Raw genomic sequence first — 26,307 nt, 5'->3', positions numbered from 1 at the left:
CCCTCCGTGAGCGTCAGGGCGCCCTCTGGTCCTTCTGCCACCCGTGCCCTGTTTTTTTTTGTTTGTTTGTTTTGTTTTGTTTTTGTTTTTGTTTTTTAATTTTTATTTTTTTTTAATAAATTTTATTGTTATATTCCCCATACAATTGCAGCCCCCCCATTCTGACCCCAATCCCTCCCCTCCCGCCCCCGCCCCCCTAAAAGTGTCTCTGGTTCATAGTTTTTTGTTGATTTTGATTTTCACTTTCTTATAGTTATTCATTTTCCTGGTCCCTTATTTAAGTTTTCTAGATTCCTGCTATGAGTGAGACCATCCGGTATTTTTCTTTTTCTTTTTGGCTTATTTCGCTGAGCATGATCCCTTCCAGCTCCATCCATGTTGCTGCAAATGGCATGTGTTTATCTTTTTTGAATGCTGAGTAATATTCCATGGTATATATGTACCACATCTTCTTGATCCAGTCATCTATTTTTGGGCATTTGGGTTGTTTCCAAAGCTTAGCTATTGTAAACAGTGCTGCTATAAACATAGGGGTGCAGGTGTTCTTTGGAATTGATGTTTCTGTGTCCTTTGGGTAAATACCTAGGAGTGGAATTGCTGGATCATATGGAAGCTCTATGTTTAGTAGGTCCAGAAATCTCCACACAGCTCTCCACAGTGGTTGGACCAGTTTGCACTCCCACCAACAGTGTAGAAGAGTTCCTTTTTCTCCACACCCTCGCCAACATTTGTTGTTGCTAGTTTTTTTAATATGTGCCATTCTCACTGGTGTAAGATGGTATCTCATGGTAGTTTTGATTTGCATTTCCCTGATGACAAGTGATGTTGAACATTTTTTCATATGTCTGTTGGCCATTTGCATTTCCTCTTCAGAGAAGTTTCTTTTTAGCTCTTCTGCCCATTTTTTGACTGGATTATTTTCTTTGCTGTTGTTGAGTCTCATCAGCTCTTTGCAGATTTTTGTGATCAGTCCTTTATCATTAGTGTTGGGTGCACCCGTGCCCTGTTTTAGTCATTCAACAACGCTGCTATTGTACCGCTGTGCTTATCCAGAGCCTGCAACCCAGCGCAAGGGACAGGGAACAGCCTGGGGCTCACAGGGCATTCGTCACCACCGGGATGTGCAGGGGTCCGCAGCAGGCACCACCAGCCTGCTGGAGGTACATGCAAAAGAGGGGAGACCGCTGCAAGTGGAGTCAGCAGCCAAAGTCGGGGACTCTTTCAGAAGGGACCTGCGGGCTCCGAGCCCTGAGACAGGGCTGGGTGTGGGGAAGGCTGCCTCCTCTCATTCTGCAGCGGGAAATGGTGCTCGGAGGGGAAGTGACTCGGCCCCGCGGTGGACTCCAAGACCACACTCTGCTCTCTCTGTGGACAGAGGCCGTGTTCTCGCTTCAGCTGACCCTTGGGTGTTCTGCCCATGGCTCCATAGGCATGAGGAGGCCCTCCGGGAAGGTGGCCTCCGTGTGGGTGCAGTGGGCCGCCGGCCCCCGAGGCTGATGGCAAGGCTGGTCTCCGTGGAGGGGGGACTTGAGCTGGGGGGGCAGGGCAGGACGCCCCACGGCCACGAGGCCTCTCAGCACATGGAGTGTGTGGCCAGTCGCCGCCTTTCTACCTGGCCTTCCTGTGGCAGCAGCGGGGCAGGGCTGGCAGCTCCCCGCACACCTCCAGCTTAGCTGCACTTAATGCTGGCGATGGCCAGTGCCTGGCACGCCCACACCCATGCCAGAACAGGCCTCCAGGTCGCAGCCGTGAGCCGCCTTCTCTCTGGAGTGGGCCTGATGTCACAGCGCCAGTTGCGCCAGCCAGGGCAGGGGCATAAGGGACATGTGCCGGGCTTGGGGTCTTCCTCGCCCAGCGGCAGGCGGGGCTCAGGCAGGCAGCAGGAGTCCCGGGGGGCAGGCCAGGGGCTCCTCCCCCTCCGGCTGGCATTCCTCACCCCAGTCGTGGATCTTGGGGGGGGGGCACCTGGCCCCGGCACGGGGGTCTGTCCTGGATCTCTGAGGCGGCATGCCAGGTCGAGGTCCCACAAAGGGCCCAGGGTGTGCTCTGGGGCTGTGCCGGCTCGCTCCCTGGCCCCCAGCACAGGAGCCACACCAGGATGGCCGCCGTGTTCCTGCCTGCCATGGGTGTGTCACTCAGCGGGGCTCCGGGTGGGGGTGGGGGGGCGCTGCACGCCAGGGGCTCCTGTAGGGGACCTTGTGCAGGCCAAGCTCAGACTCGCCTGTGGGCTCCTCCGGAGAGGCAGGCCCAGAAGCTGGGGACCAGGCATCAGGGCAGGTTTGGCTTTAGTTGTCCAGGAGGCTTGAGTGCGGAGCCAGTAGTGCAAGAGGAAGGAGGGTACAAGAGGCTGCGATGGGGACAGCGAGGGAGGAGACAGAAAGCGGGGATGCGGGAGAGTGGGGAAGGAAGGGGGCAGTTTAAGGGGCAGCAGGGGACGGCCTGGGCCCAGCGTGCACAGGTGGGAGGGCCCGGCAGGTGGGAGGGTTTGGTGGTGGGTGACCGCTCACCCCCTCTGGGTGCCTGGGCTGAGGCCTCACATGCATGCGGAGGGAGGGGCAGGGCAGCAGCCGGGTCAGACGGCCCCGGTGTAGGAGGGCTGGGCCCTCCTGGGTGGGGGTCTGGTGGGGGGGCAGGGGGAGCTGAGGACTCAGGTTATGGGGCCAGGGGTCCCTGCTGTCCAGGAACTGTGACTCTCCAGGCTGATGGGGGCATGCGGACCAAGGGGACAGAGAAGAAATGAGAGTGGGCTCAAGGGGCTCCAGAGCTCAGGGAGAGGATACTGTCTTGGGGACGTGGGGCTGCTGCCTGGCAGCCAAGCTGGGGTGGAGGGGCCAGGCCAGCTGCTGGGCACCCACAATGCTGTGGGCACAGGTATCCCCGTGGGCAGGGGCAGGAGGGGCAGAGGGGGGCCGGGGCACACGGCGGGCAGGCAGGCAGGAGGGGCGGCCGGCTGGGTGGCAGCATGGGCACCACGAACCCACTGCACATATGGGAAAACTGAGAGCTAGAGGGGCAGGACACAGGGTGCCCACCCCAGGACCCCAGCCGGGGGAACCCTGAGAGCCCTCTGAGATTTATTTAGTGCCCCCACCTAGGTGGGTTCTGTTCATGTCAGGGTAGGAGACAGGGATGTGGGGACACCAGGGGCCCCTGAAACCCCCACCCTGGCTCTGCCCAACCCACAGACCCCCCAGGGAGGGCAGGGCCTGGTGAGTGTGGGGGTCGGGGGCGTATCCGTGGGGCAGGTCTGCGTGGCAGCAGGTAGCTGTCTCAGGGAAGGTAATTATGACCACGGGGGAGGGGCTGCGGGGGGGCCTCTTCGTCTCCAGACAGCAAGAGGGGTGGAGGGGGCAGTGGGGGTCCAAGGGCGAGCTGCTGTGGGGGCTGCCGCAGAGGGTGTTGAGGGGGTAGGGAAGTGGGGTGCAGGGGGCGCATCGGCAGCGCGCACGTGAGCGGGTGTGTGGGAGGAGGGAGGATGTGGGTGGGTGGGAGCTAATTAGCTGGAGCCTGGTCTCCGTGCAGAGCCTGGACGCCAGCCCGCGTCTGGCAGCCTCAGCTCAGCCCGCACCAGCACCCCACCCCCCCCCCGTCTTACTGTGGCTCCCCATCTGCCCCAGAACCCCCAGCTGCCCACCAGGGACCGCCAGGCAGCCCCACACGTGGCCCTCCAGTGTCACGGGCCAGGGCAGGGGTGGAGCTCAGAAAGCCTCTGGGAGACCAGGAGAGGCTTCTGCTTTATCTCCAAGTCCCCCACCCCCAGGCTGGCTCCTACCTGGCACAGGACAGGCCCAGGTCAGCTGACGGACTCACCAGCAGCCCCAGTCCAGGGCAGGGAAGCCCTAGGCCTTCTAGAAGCAGGCGGGAGCAGAACCAGCCCCCAGGCCCCCGCCCCCACCAGGGCTCTGGCTCCGCTCTGGGCTCCCAGGACCAGGCTAGCCTGGGGCCGCAGCTGGGCCAGTTCCTCAGGACAGCCTCGCCCCGCTTGAAGGTGGTGTCCATCTCTGCAGCCCCTCCACCAGCCCAAGGCCAGCTGCAGCGGGTGCTCCCAGCCCGCCAGGCAGGTGGCACAGAGCCAACCGAGAAGTTTTAAGAAAGGCAGGAAGAACCAACGTAGCCAGCCAGGTGCTCAGCTGAATGCCCACTGTGCCAGGGAAACAGGCCCAGCTCTTCAGGCTGCAGGGAGTGAAAGGGGAGTTCGCCCAACCTGACCCCCACGCGTCCTGAAGCAGGCGGCCTGGATACACCGGATGCCGCCACGCTGGCACCTAAAAGGGCCTAGAGTGGCGTTCCCCACTACCCTCCCGCCCCCCACCCTGCTGGATCAGCATCCACTGATGCAAGAAAATACAGCGTATGTCCAGCCGTGCTGCGTCCTTCTGTCCGCTCCCCCGTCATCGCCCTTCCCTCTGTCCTCTGTCCCTGCACACCTCAGCCGACCAACTCACCCAGCCAGCGCACACCCCTGACCTGTCCCCCGCCTCTACCCAAGCCTGTCCACCCATCCTCCTCCCCACCACTGTATCCTCCATCCACTTGTCCATCCAGATGTGTCTGCTGAGCCGTTTGTCCGCCGACTCCCCCAGCCAGAGTCACCATCGGCCTGCCACACAGTTCCCTCAGCTGCGCCGCGGCCTCCTCCGCCTCCTGGTCAAACCGGGAACTCGCTGGGCCCCACACCCCAACCACGAGCCACGGGGCCACCTTCACTCACCCATCCAGCCACCCTGGCACTTATTCTTAAGTGGGGCCTTCAGCAGGAAGGCCAAGCCCCGCCTCCTCCCCAGCCCTACCCCCAAGCAGTGGCCTGCGGACCCTCTGCCCGTCGCCCGCTCTCCCTGCCCAGCGTCAGGAGGAGGGGACACAGCAGCCGCCAAGGGCAGTGAGCGTCTGCTCTGCCAGCCTCCCCAGTCAGGCCCACACCCATGAGAAGGACGCCTCGACCCGGAAGAGCCTCGCCCCTCTTTCCCACTGGCTCCTGGTTCCCTTGGCGATGGGATCACAACATCAGCAACAGCCATGTCGCCCCCAGGCACTCGGGGCAGACCCGCCCGCCAACCCAGCTGCCAGCACTGGCCCATCTACATCACCTGGTCATCCTGGGGGGACATTCTGGGAGGACGCACCCACTCTACAGCTGCACGCGGGGCCCCCAGGTAACCCCACCGCCGCGCCGGCCGAGCTGTGCATGTCACCTGCATTGCCCTGACCAACCTCGCCGCCATGGAAACCCCGACCGCTGCCCCCACTTTGCAGCTGAGCTAACAGGGGCCCAGCAGTGCTTAAGGGTCATGGAAGAAGAATGTGGAAGCCCTGGAATTGGGGCACATCCTTCTGACTCAGAGCCTGCGCCCTCAGCCACAGACCGTGGGGTGCCGTGGCCAAGCTGTGCCCTAGAAATGGAGGGCTACTGAGAGTCCTGCCCAGTCACCCCCTGAGGGCAGAGTGGGAGAGATCCAGGACCGGGAGAGTGAGGAGGGCAGGGCCTCTGGGTCAGGGCAGGGGAGGAAAGTGCAGCTGAAGGACGCGGGACCACAGCAGAGGCCGTGTCAGAGCGGGTAGGACCAGGAAGGACTGGGTGGGCAATGGACACAGGCCTGAGAGGAGAGCCCTCCTGGGCCCCCTGCCACGGGGCTGCCCAGCGGGGATGGGCCACCTACATCCAGTTGGCGCCCAGAGGAGGCAGGTGGCACTTCCCAGGGGCTGCGGCTCCTGAGCATTTCGGCAATCAAGTTTCTCTGGTTATTAACATAAGGCATGTTGGGTATCCTGGGTGGCCCAGGGGTTAGTCTCAGGCTGTCGCCACTATGGCCTGAGTGTGACCCCCGGCCAGGGAGCTACCCATAGGGTGCAGCAGACCTCTCCTGTCTCCCTGTTGCCCCCCTCAGCAGTGGATCTCAGGGGCTCCGCCTGCTCTGCTCCCCACTCTGCCTCTGGTGAATCCCCTCACCCTCTGCACCTCTGGACTACACCCCAGCTCTTCTACAAAAAAAAAAGAAACCCAGAAATCATGCCCACTGCCTAGGAGCCGAGGTCGCATGAGGAGGGGAGCAAGAACGCTGAGGAGCCGGGGCTGCGCACAGCCAGGGCTCGGCTGTGGCGCTGCAGGAGTTTCTCGCCTGCTCTGCTCTGCTCTGCTCCGTCAGCCTGGAGAGGGCTCCGTCTGCCACCCCGTCCTCAGCAGACACTCCCTAAGCACCTGCCACGGGCCACCACCAGGTATGTCAGGGCCAGAGAAGTCACAGTGATAGACACAGAAAGGCCTCTGGGGGGGCCACAGCCCCTAGAAACCAGGTCCTGGCCCAGGCCCTGCAAGTGCCCACACACAGCAGTCCTGACAGCTGTCACCAGATCTTGAAATGAGCGGGTTATTTGGGTTATTCTGTGGCCTGAACCGCAACCACGATGTCCTGAGGCAAGGCGGAGGGATGTTGGACACATGGAAAGAGGCAGACGGGAGAGCCCAGACTGGATGCCCTGCGAAAGGGACCCGGCACCCCAGAAGCTGGCAGAGGCAGGACGGATACTCCCCCAGAGCCTCGGAGGGAGGCGGCGCTGCCTACACCTTGCCCTCAGGCCTCCAGCATGGTGAGTGAGGGCTCCTGAGTCTGTTTCCAGGCGCTGTTCACAGTGATTGTTACCAGCCTGGGTCAGGGTATTCAGAGAAATGGCCCGGCAGGCTGCACGCCCGCGCCACATGCACATGCGTGCCCGCTGAGTGTGTCCACATGCGTGTGCATGCGTGTGCGGGAGGGCTGGCGGGCTGTGCAGGCGTGTGTGTCCCCGTCCTGGGATCCGCGGCCGAGCGGGCCAGCTGGAGCCCGGGAGCTGGTGGCTCAGTCCCGTCTGTCTTGGTCTGTTCAGGCTGCTGTGACAAAATACTCCAGACTGGGAGGCTCATAAACAACAGAAATTGATTCCTCACAGTTCTGGAGGCTGCAAGTCTGAGCTCGGGGTGCCAGCGTGTCGGGTGAGGACGTCTGGCTGTGTCCTCGCATGGCAGGGGGCTTCATCGGGACACCCACCGTCCACTGGGCCCCACCCTCTGAGCACACCTCCCATAGGCCCCTCCTACCACCTTCGCCACAGGGGCCAGTCTCAACATGTAGCTGTTGGGGAGGCAAGTGGGACCACAGGGCCCAGGCCCACAGGTCCAAAGGCTGGGGGGCGGGGGTGTGTAGCTCCCAGCCAAAGGCAGAAGCCTGGAGACCCAAGACCCGGAGCAGTGGCCTCAGGACAAAGGCAAGAGAGCAAAGGCTGCAGCTGGAAGGGGCAGGCCCAGTGGGCACCCGTGGGGGCTGGGGGTGTGGGGGGAACGTCCAACCTTCGCCTGCCAGGCCCTGGGCGATGGCATGTGGCCCACCCACACGGGTAGGACAATTGCTTGACTTGACTCCCACCTGCACTGTTAACCTCACACAGAAACACATTTCACCAAATATCTGGGCCCCACCCCGGCCATCACAGCAGCCCCAGGAGGCTAACACAGGCCTCTGTGGAGAGGTGAGGAGAGCCAACTTCACCCCCAGAGCAATGGGGAGCCATGGAGGAATGTGGAGCAGGGAGGTGCAGGACCCAGAGGGATAGGAGGAAACCCTGCCGTGGCTGTGCAGGAGGAACTGGGGGCCAGGCCCACTGCAGGCTGAAGAGTGAGCACACCGGGTGCTGGCCCAGGTCGGGACACCAGTCAGGGATGCACGGAGGCAGGTCAAGGGGAGGGGTGGGGAAGGTGTTTCCCCGGCTCTGGGAGCGCCGTGGCTAGGAGACTCCATGCCCAGGAGTGGGGCCCTGTGGGAGGGACCTCGCCACAGCCCACTCCTGACTTAACCAGCCGCCTGGGTAGGAGTGGGGGTGAGACGCATCTTTCTGCTGAAGAAAATGGAGAACCTTGCCTCACCTCAGCTGTAACTAGCTAATTTTCTCTTCTAAATGGGGCGTAATCCAATTCAGCCCCAAAGCCTCATTTCCAGGCAACTTTATTCATTGTTATTTTTATTCCAAGAATTCCTTGGCATTTTCTGGGAGCCACTGAAGTATTTAATAGCTGCCTAAGTGGCAGGAGCCCTGTCTGGAGCAGAATCAGGGGGCAAATGTTCGGCACAGGGTTGCCTGCGAGGGCACCAGGGCTCGGGGGCTGTGGCAGCCGGGCCGGGCCTCTGGCTCACAGAGCAGGCGGCCATTCTCAGGAGACCAATGGGGCCAAAGAAACAGCTAGGGGCCTCAGGCTGCCAGAATGACCTCAGGCGGAGGTCACACCTGGGATGCTGAGGGCTGGGATTCTCGAAGCAGGTGTCTGGATCCCCCGGACCTCCTGCCACGGAGGGCGGGGAGTTGGGGGACTGCTCTGCCACTATCCCCCCCAATCCACAGGCACTGGCCTCCCAGGGTGGGCAACAGGAACACCAATGAGAGTTACTGGGCAGCTAGACCGTGAGGAGGCCCAGGCTGGGCCCTGGGGGGGGAGGGAGCGTGGCAGAGGGTGCTCGGGGAACACCACTGGCTTGAGGGGCAGCGGGGGGCAGTCAGTTTGAGGCTGGCAGTAGGTGCCTGGGGAGGAATGAGGACTGGGTTGGGGGGATGGCAGTCTATGGGGAGCTCAGTGGCAACTTGGGGTGTTCAAGGGGCCTGAGGGGGTTCAGGTGCTGGAATGAGAAGACAGGTGGGGGCAAGGTGTCAGGAGTGGTGGGGAGGCAGCTGTCCCTACAGAAGGGCGGCCCTGGGGCCCAGAACTATTTTTAGCTTCTCCGGCTCCTCCACCCATGTCGCCCATGGCCATGGGCCCCTCTGGGCCTGGACTGGAGGCCACAGGAGGTCCGGCCGGTATGTTTCCCATTCATGTTGCTTAAATCATTAACTGGCTCTTTTGTAAGGAGTCATCTGACGTTCAGGAAGTCTTTTGATGCCCTTCAAAGGGCTTTTTTAATAAGTGTTTCTAATCCTTTCTCTTAAAAACAGGAAGTTACACTTTGCCAACCGTAAACACCAGAAGGTCCCAGTTTGGTTGGTGATGCAGAAGCCACAGGCCCCCAATGGCCATTAAACCCGCCTGGGCTTGGCAAGAGCCCTGATGCCCAATGAGCGAGGCTGAGGACGGAACCAGAGCCTCCTCAGAAGCCTCAGGGCCCAGGCGGAAAGCGCCGGGTCCCTGCCCACACATGACCCCACTTCCAGGGAGGCCAGACCATGTCCGGGGCCCCCGGTCCCCAGAGGCTGGGCAAGTCCCTCTGTCCCTCAGAATGGGACATGGAGGGCCTCTCAGCTCCCACTAGTGCAGGCTCTGGTGGCTCCTTCATTCCTTCACATGGCAAGGTGGTGCTCAGTCCTGGGCTTGGGCGTGGGGAGCCAAGGGGACCCAGACACCACCCACCCTGCCCTCAGGAGCCCCCAACGCACAGGCAGGTACCTGCAGAAAGAAGCCATCGGGGACTAGAGCATCCAGAGCTAACTTGTTCCCTGCTGTGCCCCCAGCAGCACAGGACCTGCCACACAGTAGGTGCTCAGCAAAAGCTTGTTGAATAATGGAGCTCCACTGGGCTGAGGCAGACACAGCACAGCACAAGTGGGGCTAAGTGAGCTGGCAGCCCCAGTTTCGGGCACAGGCCACCCTGGGGGAGAGGAGGAGCCAGACCAGAACTGGGAGAGAGACCACATGGGGCCTCACAGGAGGGGCTGTGAGTGACAGACCCCAAGTGATAGTGGCTTTGAACAAATAATTGGCCTCTCAGCTAGAAGTTTGGGCTTTAACAGGGCTCTGCCCCCCAAGGGCCTAGGGGCTCTGAGTCCTGGGGCCACGCGAGGGGCAACTCATCCCTCCTGGGTGCAGCCCTGCAGCGACTGGCCCATCACATGGCACCCGTGGCCACAAGGGAAGCTGGGAATGTGGCCTCTGTGGTAGCAGGCGCGGGTGACAGTGGCTGTTGGGGACAGCTCTGGGCACCTCCATGGACGGGCTGGGAAGCAGCGTGTGACTGGCCAAGTGGTGGTGGGGACGAGGCCCGTAGGAGCAGGGCTGGGACAGGGTGGGGCCCAGGGGACCTACTGAGAGACATTGGGGAAGTCCCTGTGTGACGCCTTCCTACAGGAGAGGCAGTGCTGGGGGTGAGGGCGTGGGGGCGTGGAACACAGTGGGAGGGTGCAGGGAGGGCTCTCAGATGGGACCCTGGTCAGGGAAGTGAGCCAGGAAGGAGGTGGGGAGGTGCAAAGGAAGAGAAGAAGCAATTGGAGGCAGAGGATGATGCACCCTAGATTCCAGGCTGGGTCAATGTGCGTGAAGACAATTTTGGGGGTCACGCGGGAGTAGAAGCCACACTGGAGGAGGTCAAGGACCAAGACAGAGAGAGCCTGGAGAGTGAGGCAGGAGGAGGCTAGCGCGGGGCAGAAGCGAGGCTTCCCAGCCCAGGACAGCAGCAGAGCCCCAGAGCCCAGGGGGAATTTGGGCTGGGGGAGGGGGTACAGACACACCTGGCTTTCTTAGCACACACAGCTTCTGGGGGTGCCTGCCAGGGGGGCACCCCAGCTGAGCCTAAACCTAGGCCAAAATTACAGAGCTATGTAAACAAGCAACAAGTTGGCACAATTTGAGGGGAAAGATCTGTCTACCTAGGACCTATTGGACCCAACCCCCACAATCCATTCTCCAGGAGAGGAAACTGAGGCCCAAGAGGTGAAGTCTGCTGCCATTGGGCAGCCGGGGAGCCTCTGGGCAGGACAGACGCCCACCCGCGCCCACAGGCAAGACAGCAGTGGCCACGAGGCACTCCTCACCCCAGGTCACTGGCCGGGGGGGTCAGCTGTGTCCCAGCGCTGGGCCTGCCTTCCAGCCACCCGTCTCCTGGGGGGCCCTGTCCCTGCCGGTGCTGGCCCTCAGTGAGCAGCCCCACAGCAAGGGGAACCAGGGCTGCCGGATGCCCCACCCCCAGGAGGTCCAGCTGAAATCCCTGAGGGTTGTGGGGGCGGGACCTGGGCATGGGTGGGTGGTCACACCCTCCCCTTCCCGCTGCTCTGTTCCCTCCCGAAAACAGCCCAGTAGTCTTGGCTGCTGCCTGCATCTCTGGGGGCCCCCGCCTGCCACAGACCTCCAGTTCCTGGAAAGTCTGCTTGGGGAGCGGGCCCCCCCCAGCCCAGGTCCCGGAGCAGAGTACCCTGGGCCCCTCCGGGATCACTCACATTTCCAGGAAAATTGCAAAACATTTGATGAACAAATGGGCAATTCCTTGTAACCCTCCCCATTGTGCTGAAAAGAGGTGTTCGGGGAGGAGAGAACTGGAGAAGACTCTAGAGGGGCCTCCCGGTCCCCTAGCCAAGCCTGTCCTCAGATGACCTTGCAGGGGTCAGGGTGAGGCCAGGGAGGTGGGGCCCCACAGAGGGTGGGCGGCAGCTCCTGACTGTCTCCCCGCAGCCCAGCCACACCCCAGCCTGCAGGGCAGGAGCGGGGGCCCCTGGGCGGGCAGCCCTCTCACGACCCTCTCCCAGAGGCAGCAGGGCCTGGGAGGCGCATATAGAATGTGCTGGGATGTCCCACCCACGTCAGAGAGTGGGCTCGGGGGCTCCGGGCCCTGGCATGTTGGCCAGGCAGCAGGGACCCTGCCGGCCACCACCTGAGGGGCCTGGAGGCCCACACTGGACGGCAGCCTGAGAGACCCGAGGGGGCTCCAAGGTGGGTCGTGCTGAAGTCCTGACCCACAGAAACTTGAGGTCACAGCAGCTGTCATTTGAAGTCACCACATTTGGGGTGTTTTGTTACAGTTTAGAGACAACTAACCCAGGGGACATCAGACAAGGCAGTGTCCAATGTGGCTTTGCAATGTCCTTGCGGCTGCATGGCCTCAGAGACGCTGGGCAGCTGGAGGTGGCCGTGCCTACCCCCCAGGGCACCATACCCAGTCAACAGTACTGCGTGGCCAGCACCCAGCCGGGGGACACATGATGGAGAGATCTGCAGCCTTCTGCAGGAAGCCTCCAGGATCCTCCACCTGGACGACCCCGTGACGCTGCCTGAGTCTCTGTCCTGAGGCTTTTCTTTCCGCTGAGCTTCCCATCCTCCGAGTCCAGGTAGGAAGCCCAGCATCTGAACCCCAACCCTGCTGTGGATAGGGCAGCCACAGGCTCCATGGCAGATACCCAGCCTGTCTCACACAGCAGTCACCTTGTGTGAGACAGAACCTGAGAGTGGCCAGGACGGACTAGGATAGGAATACAGGGGCGCCTGCCCCATCGCTCCTCCACTCTTGAGCCATGCTCTAGGCTGACCATGTCGGGGGACAGGGTCAGAACAAGCAGGGGCCCATCCCACCGTTGCCCCCGAAGGGCTGAGCAGAGCCACAGAGAGCAGGACTGACTGGCCCATGGCAGGTGGGGGCTGGGACCAGTGCAGTCAGGAGCCACTTCCCAAGAAACAGCCTAGAAGCAGCAGGATGGCACTGAGGCCCAAGGCTCAAGCACAGCACATCCCTTCCAGAGTCTCAGTTTACCCAACCAGGTGTTTCAAAATTCCTCAAAGGGGGGTTGGAAGTGATTTTTTTTTTTTTAAAGATTTATTTATACAAGCACTGGGTACAGTCAGAAGCGCGGGAGGGTGAGAGAATTCACCAGAGCCAGAGCGGGGAGCAGAGCAGGCAGAAGGACCGAAGTACACTGCTGAGGGGAGCAGCGGGCGGCAGGAGAGGTCTGCGCGCCATGCGGGACCCTCCTCTGGTGGCCGGGGAGCAGCCGGGGATCAAACCGGCGCCGCAGAGGCTGCGGGCAGCTTCGCAACCCAGCGCTCAACCGCTGCGCCACCGGGGAGGCCCTGGAAGTGATTTTGAAGTGTTCCAGAAAAATGTCTTTTTCAATAGTCATTTATTTATGTCTGTGTACAATTAAGATGTATATAACTGGACCTCCCTGGTGGCACAGGGGTTAAAGTGTCAGCACTATCAAACTATCACTGGCCACAGTGGCCTGAGTTCATGAGTTTGATCCCTGGCCAGGGAGCTGACCCACAGGGCATAGCAGACCGCTCCTTTCTCCCTGCTGCTCCCCCCAGCAGTGGATTTCAGTGGATCTACCTGTTCTGCTCCCCACTCTGTCTCTGGTGAATCTTCTCACCGCTCCTCCCTCCACACTTCTAACCTGCACCCCAGCTCTTGTATGCATACATAAATAAAAATAAATCTTTAAAAAAAAAAAAAAGACGTATGTAACTAGCACCTCAAACCTAGAGTTTCATGTTCCACTACTTAGTTCATAAACATGTAAGGTTTAAAAAAAAAGTAAGTTGATTTAAAGAAAAGCATCAAGTAAATAATAAAACAGATGGTACAAGGACGTGCCACAGATTACACGGTTATTCTGCTGACCCGCCCACGCATGCACCATGCACACTTGCTTCACTTTGGAGCTCATGGACGGGGAGCCAGGGTGGTCCCCAAATCCTACTGCCTGGCAACATCACTGCCTCTCAGGCCTGCTGAAGCTCTGATGACATCATTTTCTCTTGCACTTGATTTAATTACACGGTGTTTTGTTTCTTGTGGCCCGTAAATGCACAAAACCCACAGCCTGGGCTGCATGCATTTACACAACAGAAGCGCTTAATGATGCATTTCCCAGACCGAGTCCCAACAGTAAGTGATGTGAAGCTGTTCTTAACCAAGAAATAAACTCTCCTGTGTCTAATTTGCTGTCAGTCTGGATCTTATGTTGACTGCAGCTTCACTTGGAAAAAGCAGCTGTGCAGCTGGCTAAGGAAAGACATTCAAGGCAACCAGAGCAGCAGGTGCAAAGGCCCTGGGGCAGGAACAAGATTAGTTCCTATCTCAGGGCTCAGGGGTTTTGCGTTTGCCAAAAGCATTGTCCTGAGGCACAGTGAGTGGACCCTCAGAGCAGAGCATAGTGGTCTGACTGAGCAGGCCTGGGGCAGAGGGTCCGAAACCCCAGCAGACCCACCCCCACCCACAGCAGCCACCGAAGCAGCTACACATTGTGAGAAGCCATCTCTGTCTACAGAGGTAGAGCCCAGGGCAGAGCTGTGCTGTGTGTGCCCCGGCTCCCAGCCTCCACCTGGCATAGAGAGGTCTGGACGGACATTGCTGAGTAAAGAAGAGGTGGGGGCTCTGAGGACCTGTGTCCTCTGTATCCAGCCACCCACTGGGCAGAGAGGTAGCTAAGTTTGGGGGTAGGGAGAGGTCAGGGCCTGGAGTAGGGACCAAGGGACACCAGGCTCTCTGCCCTTAGATTTTAGGGAGCAGGGGCTGCCATGGGGAGACCGAGAGCAGTGGGAGCCAGCACCCAGGGGCTGGGGGAGGGGATGTGAGAGGAGGGCCCGGGTGTGGCTGGGGCAAAGGTGCTCCATTATCGCACGAGCAGGAGGAGACGCCGGCCCTTGTCGGGGCCCCACAGAATCCCACTGCTGGGTCCTGCTGGCTGCCAGGGCCTCTGCAGCACAGGCAGGTTCAGTTCGGGGCAAACTCCACAGCTGGGGATGAATGGAGGGGCCCCCCTCCCAGCTGGGCCCCAGCTCACCTCAGGGGACCGCACGGCCCCACCCAGGTCTGGTCTGCCCACAATTTCCACTATGACCCTAAGAAAATAGTCACCCCCAGGGAACCCACCCAGCATGCTGCCCCCACCCACCTGCAGAGCAATGGTTCCCAGAGCTGGAACCAGGCTGGCGTCCCCCAGGGCAGGGGGATCTGAAGCGGTGATTAAATTGGGGGTCTTGCACTGGGGAGACCATCCTGGGCTTGCTGGGTGGGCCCAGGGTCACCAGGCAGGTGTTTTAAATATGGAAGAGGATAGAGCATCGGAATGTGACGTGACGCTGAGCGGGGGCTCCAAACCAAAGACTGAGGAGCCTCTGGAAGCTGGGGAAGGCAGGGGACGGCTCCTCCCCAGAGGAGGGGGCTCCTGCACCCCAGCACAGAGGGCCAGTGCGTCTTGTGGGCCTTGGTAATTTCTCGTTCCAGCAGAATAAGAGCCCCACCCCCGTCCACAGCCAGGGGCCTGCCCCTGAGGTCACGTCCCAGGTGGCTCAGCAGCAACCCCTCTGGCCTCAGCCCCAGCACTGGAGACGCCAGTTCTGGCTTCTCCTGGGCCGTGTCCCCCCCACCCCAGGGTGACCAGGGGCGAGGCGCCTTCCCGACGGCCCCAAGGGATCTGAGGGCTGCAGCACGAGCTGGCATTTCAGGACGGCAAAGCCACAGCTGCCCCCGCCCCTCCTGCCCCCACCATCAGAGAGCAGGGCTTGACCCTGTGGCCCCAGCCCCTCCACAAACCCCGCCAGGGTTAGGTAGCAGAGCCTCATCCTCTGTTGGGCAGCCAGCCCTGCGCCCTCCTGAGTAACCCCCGCCCCCAGCAGGGGCCGGTGCAGGCCGTGCCCTGGGAATGTGCTGCAGGGGCAGGAGCTCAAGCCTGAGACTGCTGGAAGGGGGTTCCCAGCCTGCGGGTGCACAGAGGTGCCTGGAGGCCGGCATCCCCTAGAGTCTGCACCACAGCCCCACGCAGCCTCAGGCCAGGCCATGCCCTCTCCGGTCTCAGCTCACCTGCGAAAAGGGTGACTTTGTGAAGGCACCGTGCGCCCATTGGCGTGGCCACTATAGAACGGGGGGGACAAAGAGGACACATGTGCTGAGGATGTGGAGAATTGGGGGCCATGAGAGGGCTTCTCGGGCCCACAGTGGGACCCAGCAATTGGCCTCTGGGCACAGTCGTGAGGGGCAGGAAGCAGGGCATGCCCCAGTGTCGCCAGCCCGTGGGTGGTCTTGCCTTCACCCCCCGCCCCGGCCTGAGCGGACAGGCAGGACACGGGCACCCGCCCCAGCGAATGTTGCTCGGCCTTTAAAAAACAAGTAGAGGCGACTCAGCTCCAGCGCAGACAACCTTGAGGCCGGGCGCCAGTGAGATAAGGCCGAGAGACAACACTCCCACCCAGCCCTGTGATCGGGGGGCTCCTCAGGGCGGGTGGGCCAGCGGGGGACTTGCTGCTCACAGGGACCGCGTCAGGGCCTTGCAGGTGCCGAGAGGCTGGCCGGCTAGTGGGGGTGGCCGCACCGCACTACGGATGTGTCAGTGTCCCTGTCTGTGGGGAGTGTCATGTCACACGCATCTTGTCATAGTGGAGACTGTCTGACGGGGTGGCTGTGAACTCCACTTTCAAACTAACTTTTTACAGCCATGGCTGCCTGGTACCTGCTGCAGCTGAGCAGAAAACCCTGTCCCAGCAGCACCGGAAAGCAGGCCACAGGGACCCCACCGCCTTCTCACCCTGCACCCCCTGGCCAAGGGAAGCAGCCCTGGAAGTTAGACCCCAGGCCCCGGCCCTGCAGGCTGGCAGCTCCCTGTAGGGCTGTGCAGGGAGCCCCGGGGCCGTTATTCTAACCTGGAGCTCCTAAGGGACCAGGTGTGACGTGAAAAAGTCGGACCTCAGGATGGGCATATGCCAGGCCTCCACGGGGGTTAAGTCAGGACAGCCTCCATGGGCAGCTGGGCCACAGGGGCACATGGTCACCCTTTGGAGGCCTGTAACTCTGCAATATTAAAAACAGCTTCTGGGGAGGAAACTCCCCTTTCTCCTCCGCAGCCGTTCCCGGAGAGTCCAGGGTCATTAATTTAAGTGCAAGAAATGGTGGAAAATATTCATTGTTATAAGCTGAATGTTTTCATTTGAGCTCATTACGTACACTAGCCCTCCCAGGGAAAGGCGGGGTGCAGGGGAGCCGAGGCGGAGAAGAGGCAGCCCCTTTGAGTAAAGGGAGGGAACAGTGGAGGGGCAGGGAGCAGAGTGACCCAGGCTGAGAGGAAGGGACATGCATGAGCACCTTTGGAGCCAGACCTTCATGTGCATCTGCTGTCTGAGGCCGCTCCACGGGGCACCACCGCCCACAAGCCTCAGAGGAGGCGTCCAAGCCGTTGGCCCATGACGTGGCCTGCCCAGGGAGCCATAAACCAGCCAGTGTGGCACAGCCGGCACTCAACCCACAGACGAGCCCTTCTTTGACCCCAGATGCCACGGGCTGTGACTGGCTGTCCCCAACCTGTGTCCTCTGGTTAGTGATCACTTAGTCATTCTGCAAACAATTGATCAGCTTCTTTATCTGGATCTGTGCTAATTAGAATACATTCTGGTTGCCATAACAAATGCCAAAATAACTCTGGCTCCAACCAGATAGAAAGCTTTCTTTCTCCTCTCACATAAGAGACTGAGCTCACAATCTAGGCTGATGTGCTGGTGACCTGCCCTGTTGCCTCATGATGCTCTGTGCTCAGCTGCCACCCACAGCCAGTGTGGCTGCCCAGCACCTACCATCACGTCTGTCATCCAGCAGTATCCAGGGCAAAGGAGAGGAAGCCGGCTGTCGTCCCCTGGCAGGACTCAGAGATGTCACAGGTCACTTCCCACACGCTGGTGGCAAGGTTCATATTGAATAGTGACGCAGAGCTGTAGGGGACCGCACCTGGGCCCGGTGGTCTGGGCCTAGGTCCAGGGCAGGCTTCTTTCACTCTAGGATGATGGACAGCGGGTGGCAGCTACAATCTGACACAATCCGTCCTCCTCCCCAGGACCGTAGGGAACCCAGATCGGACGAAAGGGCAGGTGCTGAAGGGACAGCTGCCGGGGGCTTCTGAGGAGGTGGCCTGGGGGTGGGGGGGCAACATCTGAGCCAAGCCCTGAAGGACAGCTAGGATGGGGCGGCCAAGCTGAAAAGAAGCTCCAGGAGAAGGTGGAGGCACCAGCTGACGCAGCCTGTGTGGGGAGCCGGTTCAGGGGAGGCGCCTGCCGAGCCAGAAGGCTGGGGTTCGAGCTGAGACGCAGGCGTATAGGCCGGCGCTGGCTCCCTGGGCCCTGCTGGCTCTGGCTAGAAGGCTGCTGGGTCAGTGAGGCCCCTCGCGTGACTGGCAGCCCACGGAGGAGGCCGCAGGGGAGGCCATCTCCAAGGCCCAGGGCAGGGGCCTTCCCACCAAGCAGCTCAGCTGCGGGCAACTCCATGGCGGGGCAGCGTCAGGGCAGAGAGCGGCTTTTCCAGCACGACTCTGGACGGGAAGTGGAGGAGTCCAGGTAGGAGGTGCAGAGCCAAGAGGAGGCAGCTACGCATCCCCGGAGAAAGACAAGGCGTCTTGACCAGTCAAAGCCAGGAGCCCTTCCGTCCCACCAGAGCAGCTTTGAGAGGACAGGCCTGCAGGAGGCAGCCCCAAGGCTGCGCCAGGAGTGGGGGGCCAGGAAGGGGAGGAGGCTGAGCCAAAGCCAGGCCAGGCCCAGGCCCAAAGCCCTGCCCCCGCCCCAACATTCAGAGCACCTGGAGCGGCTGGGCACCTGGCACTGCATCCAGCTGATCCCCTCGGACTTCCAAAGTGGGGTCCTTGCTGCAGACGGACAGGAGGGGAATCGGAGCCCAGAGGGGTGACCTCTTCATCCGGGTCTCTTAGGCCAGTGGTGGAGCCGAGTGGGCACCTGCGGAGCTCCAGTTCCCTTAGGGAAGCCCAGACACAAGAGGGCTCTTTATCCTGAACGAGGCGGAAGCTCGAGGCCTGCCTTACCCCTTTGCCCCGTCACCCCTGCGGCAGGGACCATCACCCCATTGGGCAGAACGGCAAACCGAGGCCAGAGGGGGGAAGCCCCGCCATGGGCAGCCGCCCCTGGTTGCCCCTGGATTTGAATCCAGGTCCCTCAGACCCCAGGCCTGCGTCCCCCTCATCCACCGAGCGCTGTCCCCTCCCCCTCCTGCTCCCCCGCTGTTTTCCTGGCTCTCTCTCAGGGAAGAGAACATGCTCTGAGTCTCTGTTTCCCTGGGAGAAATCCATTTTCAGAATCTGGAGGTGTTGAAATGTGTTCTTTTTTCCTCTCCAAAGAGCCCTTCTTGAGGACAGAGGTGCCCCGAGAATCCCTCTGAGGCCACTGTGGACCAGGCCGGAGCCCCAGCCACCCCAGAGGAAGTTTGGCCCCAGGGGAGGGTGCTGGCCGGGGCTTCTGCGGCTCCGGAGGCTTCCACCCAACTCCACCAGACTATCCCCTCGTGGTGACAGCTGGACCAGGGACGTCCGGTCTCTGGCTGGAAGGACAGAGGCGTGGCAGGGGCATCGCCACCCGGGAGTCGCTGGGACCTCACTCATGGGCATAGAGCCCTGGCTGAGTGAGGAAAGGCGAGGAGGGGGCATGGGTGTGGGCAGAGGACACAGAGGGGGCGGGAGCGGGGGAGGGCAATGGGAGGTGACCCACCTTCTAGGTTCCGCTCTTTCAGGTTGCACCCCGGACACAATCCCCTGGTGCCTGCTCAGCCAGCCCCTGCCAGGACTTGCTCTAGAACACAGATCTAGGGTCTCTCCAGGTGCTGGTCTCTGCCCGCTGCCCAGGAGGCTCTGACCCCAGTGGTCCAGGGGATGGAGCTAGCAAAGGGGCTTCCGTCGCTCTCTATGGGCCCCTGTCTCCTGTAGGCCCTACCTGTTGACTGTCACCACCACCCCACATCAGCCTGGGGTCCTGGGAGCAGCTCCTAGGGCCCCAGCCCCACAGTCCTGTGTTGGGACCCACAGGCTTAAGCCTGAAGCCAGAAGGGCCCAGCGAGGCCTCACCGTGTCCTCCCTCAGGCTGCAGAGTTCATGGAGGTGACCTCCTGAGGGTCCATTTTCCTGAGGTCATCCCCAAGGGTCCAGTGTAGAATTGGGGTTGAAGGTCACAGCTGCCTAGGCCCTCAGTCTGTAAGGTCACTTCCCTGTTTAAGAAGCTTCTGAGCCTCCTGCCTCTCCCAGGGCTTCAGGGAAGTTTCCTGGTCTCACTGAGCTTCAGGACGTATGCTGAGGACAAGAGGAACCACCTGAGCCTGATGCAGCCGCTGGGGGCTGAGTTGACGTGGCTGCTGGCCACTGGTTGAGAGGCAGGAGGTGCCCCAGATGCCCAGAGGGGCCTGAGGCTTGGGACAGGCAGCCCTGGGTGCTGAGCAGCAGGCTACTGAGGGCCCCTCAGGCCCCGGGGTAGGGTGTTCAGGGCCCAGCCCCGGGCATGTTCCTTGATAGCCTGCCTGTCCCCCACCACTCCCCCATACCCCGGGACCCACAGTATATCTCATGTTCCCAGACAAGCGCCTGAACCCCCAGGGAAGCCAGCTGACCATGGGTCATGGACGGGCTGGGGTCTCTTCTGCCACAGAGGCACCTTGTCATTTCCTGAAAGACCTGCCAAGTGCACCAAGGAGCCCACAGTGCCCCCCGGACCACAGCACGCAGACCCCTACCCCTTGAGGGCTGAGCCCCACCCCTCGAGGGCCTAGCCAGCCACTGCACTTCAGGTCTAGGCCTGGGATGGCTGTGGGGGGCAGGCGAAGACCCAGGCCCTCCAGAAACACACCCTCCCTGCAGTGGGGCCTTCATAGTTGGGCCTGGCCCTGACCAGCTTGGCACAGGCACCAGGTGGCCAGTGTCCCTCACCCCAGAGGCCCAGAGAGGACTGGTCACTTCACCTTGGAAAGCCGGGTCCAGGCCTGGCCCTGCTGGTGGCAGGCTTCAAAAACTCCTCCTCCACAGGCGGCACCTGGCTCTGCCAGGTAGCGCCATAGGTAGCTGTGCCACCTGTCCTGTAGCTGCCCAGGCAGGGGTGTGAGCAGACCCAGCAGGGGCAGCAGCTTCAAAGGGGCTCAGGCTGTATCTCTGGGCCCCCTAGGGCTGCAGAGGATGAGGGCACATGTTGCCACAGTCACCACCCAGGCTGGGCAGGGCTGGACTGAGCAGCCGACAGCTGCCTGGCCCAGCCTGGCAAGGGCTCAGCCCGACTCGGACCAGCGAACCCTATGTGGAAGCCGGAGCTTGTTGGTGGGAATTAGTTGTTACCTAGCGTCACCCCAGCAACCAGTGGCCGCCAGAGCCCCTGACTCACCAGGTAACACCACCTGCTCTGAGAGACATCAGCACCTCACCTCCAGCAACAGAAGCCGAGAGGCTTGCCAAGGCCCCAGGTGGGCTCCAGCCTGCTGGGCTGGCAGACAGCGGTGCCGGGGCCAGTAGGATGACACAGGCCCCTGGCAGCCTTGGGACGCGATGGGCACTTGGGAAAGCGAGGTGGGGGGGGCCTCCTTGCTGGAGGGCTCTTCTAGACCACTCTGGCCACGGGGCGCCCCTGGCCCCTGCAGCCCAACAACGCTGCCAGGCAAAGCCTCCCTTCCGCCTTCAGACACTAGCCATGCGGGAGGCAGGTCCACACCCTGCCTGCCGTCACACGGTGACTCAGTGCCCAGCGGTTGCAGCCCGTTCCTGGCACCCGAGGTCCCAGGCCCGGGGGTGGGGGCAGATCTCATCAGGCGTGGGGTCCCCAGTCAAGCGTGCCAGCCATGGAAAGGCCTGGCTCTTGGGGGATGGCCTCCCGTGGTGGGCACCGCCTGCCAGTCCCAACTCCCCTGCCAGAGGGTGTGGGGCCCTGGGTCTGTGGCCACAAGGCTCAGAGCCTGTGACCCCCAGGCCGCTGTCAGCCAGCGCTCTGGGGTCTGGCTGGTCTCCCACCGGCCCCGTGGCCTTTCAACCTCCGTAGCCTCCCTCCGGCTATCCCAAAGCAGGGCACAAAGGCCTAGATGCCCCGTGACGCAGGGGCCCACGCCTCCACCCCAATCCTGGACATGCTCTGAGGCCCACGGGCACCCCCCAACTCAGTGTGTTCCCCAAAGAACTCTGCAGCCTGCCCACAGAGCTCTTCCTCTCCAGGCTCCCTCTCCTGAGATGCCAGGTCCCCCCTTCAGCTCTCTGCCTCCCACCCCTCAGCCCTCCCTCCCCAGGGCCACTGCCCTGGGGACCCCAAGGAAACACCCCTGTTTACTGAGTGTGGATGTCCAGTCAGACTTTGGCACTCTGTCCTCCGGCAAGTCTCTGCAACTCTGGGGCCTCAGTTTTCTCATCTGTAAAATGGGGGCAGCGAGCACCCCCTCCTCATGACAGTGGGGAATGACTTACATGGCTCAGTGCTGGGCTCAAGGGAAAGCAGCTGTGACTGCTCCCGGCATCTGCGAAGGCCAGTGTGGGCGAGCCCGTGTCTGCAGCAACTGCCCGCCCTCCCCCTACCCCCACAGGGGTGATCCTTGCTGCTCATGTGAGTTGGGACCCAACCCTCTCAGCTCCAGATCTAAGCAGGGGGCTGCCCCCCCTCAGTCCCCGCTAGACTTCTGCTGTGGGCAAATTACTCTGCTTGAAAAGGTGCCACAATGACCCTGAGAGCTGGAGCTCCCGGACATTCTTGCCCACCTTGGAGAAGGGTCCACCTGAGAATGAAGCTGGTGCACAGATCATTCCAGATAAGGGAGCAGAGGGGAGTCACTGCAGACACGGCTCATCACACAGTCCTTCGAGGATGCCGGGAGCAGTCTCGGCTGCCTTCCCTTGAGCTGTGCTTATACTGTGAGCACAGCTGAGGCCCTGGGGCAGGGCCTGGGAAGCGTCTGCCGAGCTGCTTGCTGCAGCTGTGCCTGAAGGCATGCTCCTCCTGGACCATTCACTGACCAAATAAGTAAATCCCTTCTTTGCTTCAGCTAGTTTGGATATGGTTTCTGCCACATGTAAACCTATAGGAGTCTAACAAAACACAATTATTGGGGTTTGGGAGGTGCCTGGGGACAAAGAGGCTTCACAGAGATGAATTTCTGTGAGAGGGAACCCTGACTTGCTGCACTGGCCGGCCCGTGTGGGGAAGGAGTGGACAGAGCTGGTGGGCCTCTGGATACCAGCTCCTGAAGTGCCCGGGGCAGGAGTTCCCCAGACAGACCCCAGAGCAGGATGAAGGTGTGCACCACCCCATCCCCTTCTTGGATGCTGTGCTCTACTCTGGGGGCCATGAGAGTATGAGCCAAATTTTTTCCTGGTGACTCCCTGGGAGGGGGGTCAGTGTTCTGCCCATCTCACAGATGACGAGATGGCGGCACAGGGAGTCCAGCAATCCCTGGTGTTGCACAGCCTGGCTGTGGCGGAGCAGACGAGGGGACAGCACGGGGACATGGGCCTTGCTGCCCTTCATATCCCCACCCGCTCCGGAAGGCCAGTGGGAGCTCAGGGGCCTCCCAGTCCCAGCGCCCTGGCCAGACTGCAGGGCCCCAGGTCACCTGTCAGGTGGGGACTCACCCGACACCCCCTGGGTTCCCAGGACCCCTCTGGGAGCCTGGCCTGGGCCGGAGCGTGGGGGCATGCCCAGCACGGGCAGCTGCGGTGGGCATGGACCGCCCTGCGCCACTGGTGGTGCTGTCCTGCCCAACTACCCTGGCTCCTCTCACTTAGTCCACACGCAGCCCTTAAGGTCACTATGGGGATCCCCAGCGCAGAGAGGAGGCCAGCGTGCTCGGAGGCTGCGGGCAGAGTCCCACCAGCACAGCTGCGCTGTCAGCACTTAGCACAGTGGGGCTGTCACTTTCACCTGCTGGACACTGGGAATCCCAACAAATTTGATTTTGCCACCAGGACATTCAGAGCATGTGGAGGACACGTAGTCCCCAGTGGGGAGCAGGTAGGTCCCCCATCATTTTCACTTTAGCCTCTCAGTGGAGGGACCTCCACTGCAGCCCACTTTGGAGCAGGTGAGGGAGAAGCAGACATGCGTGCATCATCCACATGGACATGCGCACACACACATGCACATGTCCACGCCGACCCTCACGTGCACACGTGCACGCGCACTGCACTGCCTCGCCCAACACGGGCAACACGCACATGGGGCTCGCCTCTTGGTGGGAAGACCGGGGCTCACGGAAGCAGAGGGACGCACTGCCTGTGACTGACTGTACCCCACATTTTTCCAGAGAGGAGACGAGATGGACAGGAGGGCTGGACCCAGAGTCGGCCCGCAGAGAGGGTCTGTCCTGAGCACAAGTGGCCTAGCACCCAGAAACATCTTCAGCCCCAGGGCGGTAGGAAGGCATCAGCCCTCCAGAGCAGCTGGATCAGCACCCGGGAGCCCAGGGGCGCTCTGGGGTGTCTGCGCTGGGGCAGTCAGAGCCCCAGGCTAGGTCTGAGGGGGAGCATGGGCCCAGAGTGTGCTGCAGCAGGAAAGTGACAGGCAAGGACTGGGCTGCCCCACAGGGCCATCAGTGCTGTCCATTCTCAAGGTGGGAGCAGTCCTCACCAGCCTCACGCAGAGTAGCAGGCATGAGCAGGACCTCCCAGATGCCCTAGAATCTTCTGGAGTTATGGACACATGGGGAAGCCACTGCAAAGTAGCTACTCCAGCTCCTCACAGTGCAGACAGGGACAGGGCAGGCCGGGCCATGTCCTCTCCCGGCCGGCTCCAAGGCTGCCCAGAGCCCCAGAGGCCCATGTCTCCTGCTTCCTCCCAGGAGCATGCCCAGCTGGGGTCTGTCCTGTGAAGAAGGCATGACTCTGCTGTCTTGAAAGCCCAAAGCCACTGCCCCCCGCAGGTATCTGCCCGTCCAGCCCAGTCCCCTGGATTTGGAGAGGTGAGAGGAGGTCGAAAAGAAAAACCCGTCCTTGGAAGCCAGGTGTGGACACCCACAGGAGGGCGGGCACCCGCCGAGGACCCAGGACCATGGAGGGGAAAGACCAGGGCTGGGTGGACTCCTCGGAGGCCACACCCCAAGAGGCCTCGACCCTCCGGTCCCGGCTGTGTCGCTGCGAGACCCGACCGTGCACACTGCTGCAGGCAAGCCACAGAGCGGGGTGAACACCGACACACTCCCCGAGCACCCAGAGAGCCCATACCACACTCATTCACTCAATTCACATGCATTTATTGGGGTCTGCCCACTGTGCCACCTGGGAGAACAGGCAAGGGAGGACGGAAGAGGGTCCAGGAGGAGGGTGAAAGAGAGCACAGGGGAGAGGAGGAGAGATGGAGGGGCCCTCAGCTCCCCCAGAGGAGGGGTAGGCTGGGCCCTAACAGAGGTCAAGGCCATGGAGTTGGAGGAATGAGAGGTGCTGGGGAGGGGAGAAGGGCAGAGGGAACAACAGGAGAGGAGGCTCAGAGGCAGGACCATGCCTGGGAGGTGCTGGAGCATTCGCAGACCTTGAAGGGCTGGACAGACAAAGCACAGGGCCTCAGGGGCCCAGGTCTGGACCAGACTAGCTAAACTGGATTCCCCCACAGTGCCCCGCTGGCTGACCTGCCCAGCACGCTGGCTTGGGCATGCTGGGAGCCACAGAACGTACCACAGGGGAGGCTCCTAAACCACCCCTCTACCGAGAGTAGACACAGACTGTGCCCACCACCTACCCACCCATGGTCCCTCATAAGGCCATGCAGGGGAGGAACCAGAGCCCTCCAAGCCCTCCCTTTCCTGGGGAGACAGCCCCCTGAGGGTGGTCGAGGAGCAGGGAGGCCACTGGAAGCCCAGACTTCTCCTGGCTGTGCCAGCCCAGCCCTCTGTCCCCGCCCTGCAGCCCCTGTCCAAGCTGCTCCTGGACACCAAATGGACCCAGTTCAATGTGCCCGGCCTTTTCTTTCCCCTGCCGCCCCCTGCTGGAACTGTGAGAGGGCAGGCAGAGGGGGCCGGCCAGGCCAAAACAAGGAGCAGCCTCAGTTCCAAGTGCAAGGAAGGGAGCAGGGCAGTCTGCCAGGCTCACAGAGGTGTCCTCTGGGTGAGGCCTGGGCTCCCCTAAGCCCCAGGTGGTCTTGGCCTTATAGCAAGTCTCTTACTCTTAACCCCAGAAAGGTCAGGACAATGGGTGGTTGATAATGAGGTGAGCTGGGGTGCTGCCCAGAGTGGGGGGCAGGGATTGGGGAGGAGATAGGTTTGGCAGAGGAAGGGAGGGGGAGGGAGGACTCTCCTGGAAACAGAGCTGAGCACTGCATAAGGGCCCCGCAGCAAGGGGCTGCAACCCAAAGCCCAGTGCCAGCTGGACCCAAAGTCTGTCCTCGCCTGCACAGCAGGCAATAGAATCCAGATGGTCCGAGTGTCTTGTCCGATGTTCTGGATCCCTGGGGAAGCGCTGGAACAGAAGCAGACCCCCAGAGCAGCTTACAGCCCAAGGAATGAGACTGTTCTCACGCGTCCCTGGAACTGGAGGGAGACTGTGGACCAGACTCGTCACACACATACCATCACCACCATCACCACCATCATCTCCACCATCATCTCCACCATCATCTCCACCATCATCACCATCATCACCAACATCACCTCCGCCACCATCTCCACCATCATCTCCACCATCACCACCATCACCTCCACCAACATCTCCATCATCATCACCACTATCACCACCATCACCTCCACCATCACCACCATCATCTCCACAATCACCACCATCATCTCCACCATCACCACCATCATCTCCACCATCACCACCATCACCTCCACCATCACCACCATCATCTCCACCATCATCTCCACCATCATTTTCACCATCTCCACCATCATC

This window comes from Talpa europaea (assembly GCF_964194135.1).
Source record: "Talpa europaea genome assembly, chromosome: 8".
In the NCBI taxonomy this organism is placed as follows: domain Eukaryota; kingdom Metazoa; phylum Chordata; class Mammalia; order Eulipotyphla; family Talpidae; genus Talpa; species Talpa europaea.
This window is presented reverse-complemented; position numbering follows the sequence as displayed.